The sequence below is a fragment of the Electrophorus electricus genome, chromosome 3 (genome assembly GCF_013358815.1).
Source record: "Electrophorus electricus isolate fEleEle1 chromosome 3, fEleEle1.pri, whole genome shotgun sequence".
NCBI lineage: Eukaryota > Metazoa > Chordata > Actinopteri > Gymnotiformes > Gymnotidae > Electrophorus > Electrophorus electricus.
Window position 1 is genome coordinate 12,226,200 of NC_049537.1, and position 4,927 is coordinate 12,231,126.

A 4,927-nucleotide genomic window follows, 5' to 3' on the forward strand; every position below is an offset into this window, starting at 1 on the left:
TTTAGGGTTCTTTAAATGCACACTCATTGAACAGATTGCAGTTTTACAAATCCCAAGTGAGTAAATCCGAGACATAAACAGTGCTGGAGGAGACCAGAGTTCCTGCACAGCCCCCGCCCCACACCCAGCACCCGCTTCCTTCCATCCTTCCGTTGCTCCATGGGCTCTGTTCAATCTCGCATGCTTCGGACTGGGAGCCCTGGATGCCAAAGGGCAAATTTGCAAGCCGTCAGCAGCTGTAAACACAGTTAGCACATGCATATTAGCTACAGGCGCATTAACTGGACTATGACTAATTACTCACTCACTTACAAGTTTGTTTCTTTTCATTGCACAAGCTATGTGCTTAAAAAGTAAGTCATAATTGCTGTAGATGTATTTTGTTTTGTCATTTTGCAACACTTTAAATAAGGTTAGACAACATTAGAACTTACATAAATGATACATGTGCATTTATAAATGTTTTTATCAATAGTAATGAACTATTCATGTTTTACATTACAGTCATATGCTGCATTATATTACAAACTGAAAATCAAGTCATTTGAATGAAGTATTTCAGTATGCAATCTAATGAAAATATATTACTGCATTTAATCCAAATACACATTTTTACTCAAAATAGTAGCCTATAGTACTTGTGAACTTTTAAATGATAGCACTTGTTAAATATGAACACATGAAAGCTGTTGTAAACGTTCATAATAACATTATGTAATAGTTATGAATGTGTTCTGTAGACCTTCTTCATATAAGTATTACCATTCCTTTCAAGTAAGAAGTCAGGACACAGTTAGCAGAGGAGGTATTAGTTGCAGAGACAGAGGAGAAAAGGTGACCCTCTGTGTGTGTGTTTGTTTACTTGCATAGGCAGGTACCAGGGCAGGAACATAGACAGTGGCCACGTGGGAAAGAGGCACCATGTCTGATGAAATGACTGAGAGAGAATGAGAGAAGAAGAGGAAGAGAAGGAGAGCGAGGGAGGAGAGAGAGTAAGAGAGAGGGTGAGGCCAACTGTGCAGGGGATTGCTGCTTTGTGCTGTCTGATGCATTTATATCTCCTGATTACGGTCTGCAGAGTATAAGACTCTAGCCAGTGACTGGAGAGACAGCACAGCATGTGTGTGTGTGTTCGCTCAGGTGAAAAAGAGGAGTGAAAATGATCTTTGTGCAATTGCACTTTGCTGCTGGGTGTGTTTGTGTGTGTATGTTTGTGTGCATTCAGCTGGGAAAGAGAAGGAGTGAAAATGATCTCTGTGTTTTTGCACTTTGTGCTTGTGTGTGTGAACGTTTTCCATTCCAGTGATCCGCGTGTGTTTGCACTTTGTGGTTATGTGTTTGTGAGCATTGTGCCATTCCAGATGTCAGCATTCTCCCTAGGCTGGTGTTATAGGATGTCAGGACTCAGGTGACTGCAGCAGACATCACCTCACTTCTGTCTCTCTCTCTCTCTCTCTCTCTCTCTCTCTCTCTCTCTCTCTCTCTCTAGTAGCCTATAATGAGCCTATAGCCTTTCCCCACTTAGATTCTTCTCCCTGCCCATTATTCACCCAATTACAACCCAACAGCCACATAAATAACATTACAGAGTGTTGCCCAGGAGAGCTGAACACTGAGACCCACAAGTAGGTTGCTCACAGGCTAGAGGTACAGGAGTGCCAAGCCCTGCAGCTAGATCCAGCAAAGTCGACTGAGCTATAGCTGACCACTCTAGAAGTGCAGTAGAACTGAGCCTAGATACTTTCAGTCTGCCTGCAATGGGTCCACCTCAGATGAAGAGCACATATGAGTGGGTTTAACCGATATCTGTGCTATCAATTATGCAGTGTGCCGCACACTATTCCCCCGTAATACATACATACACGCACACATATCATATATGCACACACACACGCACACACACACACACTCCAGATTAAAAGCAAAGAGAGAAGTTCATCCTCTTCCATTATCAGACTTTCACGACTGCTTGCCTTGACAGTCCAATTTTTCAAAGCCAACGCTTTGTCATCCCTAATTCATTTTTCTCTTCCGTAATTTATTTTTCCCCTGACCCCCCACGCAAAGAGTGACAGGCACTGTTTTGGATCTTTCCCCGCAAATTCCCAAAGTAGAGATGTAAGACAGCGTCTCATTATGCCTCACCAGATGCATCTTCATATATCTCCCTGGTAGTCCGTCATTCCACACGCACGTGGTAAGCGCACATCATCAGTGGCGGCCGTCTGCGTTAGATTACCGCTGCTTGTGTGATAGAGCACAGGACTTGTCCCCGCGGCAAACGAATGCATCATTTCGGAGTTGATATGACATGTTTGATGGGGTGGCCTCGTTGAGGTTTGTCCTCGCTAAACCATGCCAGAACCACCTCCAATTGTGTCTGGGCTGAGTGAAGAGGAGTACCACAGATGGAGAGGTGGTGCTGTATCGTAAACTGGCCGTTGGAGGATGGCGTGCCCCTCACCACCGTCAGGGAGACAGGTGGTGCTCTAAGCCTCCATACCCGTAAAAAGAGGATGTTTGGAGCGCAGTGTGTGGATGTCGCTCCCTGGACTGAAGTGCAATTTAAGATAAACTGAGGTTTAACATAACAACTAGTTGAGCAAAGCTTTACTGCGTTACAGCATATTCATTCTTGACATCTGATTGCCCTGTTCTAGAAGCCTGTGATGAAGTGACCGTGTGGCAGGGAGGTCCCATGGTAGGAAGCAGACAGGACAAGCACCTCAGCTGAAGATTTTTATTCATTTGTTTCTTTTCCAGTTTTCTCAATACCAGCAAATCCCATAAAAACCAGTGTGCCGAGCATTATCCACATAAGTCCCTGTGGTTCAAACAACATAAAACACAGACAAGAATAGTCCTGCGCACTCCTAGTCAGCGTGCTCTTTGTCTTATTTTAAGACGAAAGTAAAAACGTTCATACAGTGTTTAAAATCAGTCCATACCATGGCAACATACAAGTAATTCCGATTATATCACAGCTATAACGATGCTCCACAACAGACTCACCCAGGGTACTGATTAGGGTTGGTTAGGGTTGCATATTTATAAGTTGAATTTCCCACCAAACTATTTAGGTAAAATCCAGTACATTACTATAGGTGTACATCTCATCCACACATTCATATTCAGACTAGGCAATGTATTTCTCTATAGAATTACCAAGTGTTACATAAATAAAGACATTATTATGGTTCTGTGATTGATTATACTAAGACAGGTATATTATTGGAATGCATTTCATTCAACCAGTTCCTCCTTTTCTCTCACTCTCTTCTCAAGACAAGTGGCATAGTCCGATGTCTAGAATTATACGCACTTCCCGGACATGTGCCTTCCCAGGAGCGTTGCGTCAACCCAGACGGTAACGGTGAGCTCTTTATTCTATGCCTCAGTCTGCTATCCGCGATAGTGAAGACAGGTCCATCATCACAAGGCCCCTGCATGTGTCCATGGTCACAGTGACACAGACTTTTCCCAGGCTCTCAACACACTGGTAGTACTGGTTCAGTGGGTGCATCTGATGGTCTGCATGGTCTATAGCTCATAGTAGTCTGTGCATGCTCTATCAAAATGCACATGACAAAGGCACCTAGGGGGACTTCGTTTTCGACTCAACAGTTCGCTGGTCTTTACTGAACATAAAGAACTGTTTTTTTTCCCCTGTTGTCATCTGTGTTCCTGCTTGCTTGCTGGTGCACCTCTTCCATTTCTTCTGAGGCTCCAGAGACCTCTTCACATCATACATTTTCTTCCCTTTTCACTCTGTCTCCCCTGGGACTAACTACGTGTTCAAACCTGTACCTGAGCGGTTGAACAGAGACGTGTGCTCACATAGACCCGGGGTATATGTAGACCCTGAGCACACACAGACTCAAAACACACACAGAACCAGAGCACACACAGACCCGGGGTATACATAGACCCAGCATACACACAGACTCAGCATACACACACAGACCCAGAGCACACACAGACCCAGCAAATACAGACCCAGAGCACACCCAGACCCAGCAAATACAGACCCAGAGCACACACAGACCCAGAGCACACACAGACCCAGCATATACAGACCCAGAGCACACACAGACCCAGCATATAGAGACCCAGAGCACACACAGACCCAGCATATAGAGACCCAGAGCACACACAGACCCAGCATATACAGACCCAGAGCACACACAGACCCAGCATATACAGACCCAGAGCACACACAGACCCAGCATATACAGACCCAGAGCACACACAGACCCAGCATATACAGACCCAGAGCACACACAGACCCAGCATATACAGACCCAGAGCACACACAGACCCAGCATATACAGACCCAGAGCACACACAGACCCAGCATATACAGACCCAGAGCACACATACATCCAGCATATACAGATCCAGAGCACACACAGACCCAGCATATACAGACCCAGAGCACACACAGACCCAGCATATACAGACCCAGAGCACACACAGACCCAGCATATACAGACCCAGAGCACACACAGACCCAGCATATACAGACCCAGAGCACACATACATCCAGCATATACAGATCCAGAGCACACACAGACCCAGCATATACAGACCCAGAGCACACACAGACCCAGCATATACAGACCCAGAGCACACACAGACCCAGCATATACAGACCCAGAGCACACATACATCCAGCATATACAGATCCAGAGCACACACAGACCCAGAGCACACAGACCTGGAGTGCACACAGGCCCAGAGTGCACTCAGAGTGAACATAGAACCAGGGTAGGTCAGCCACATTTCAGCACTCCTGTCCCACTTCATAGCTTGAAAATCTTTTCCTAAAATGTACCACAGACCTCAACAAAGCTACAGCTTTATGTGTTCAAAAAAGAAGTTTTTCAGATCCACAAAAATGCAAAAACCAAAACCACTAAGGGTAGTG

At 45.3% G+C, this 4,927-nt stretch overlaps 1 long non-coding RNA gene across 1 annotated transcript; it reads right to left on the reverse strand.

Annotated features, from left to right (window-relative positions):
- Positions 1-225: 225 nt before the first annotated feature.
- LOC113577979 lies at positions 226-4,683 on the reverse strand. Its single transcript, XR_003410693.1, has 3 exons — positions 4,669-4,683; positions 863-937; positions 226-236 (listed from the first exon to the last, which is right to left on the reverse strand). It is a non-coding gene; the product is annotated as an uncharacterized LOC113577979 (long non-coding RNA).
- Positions 4,684-4,927: the final 244 nt, after the last annotated feature.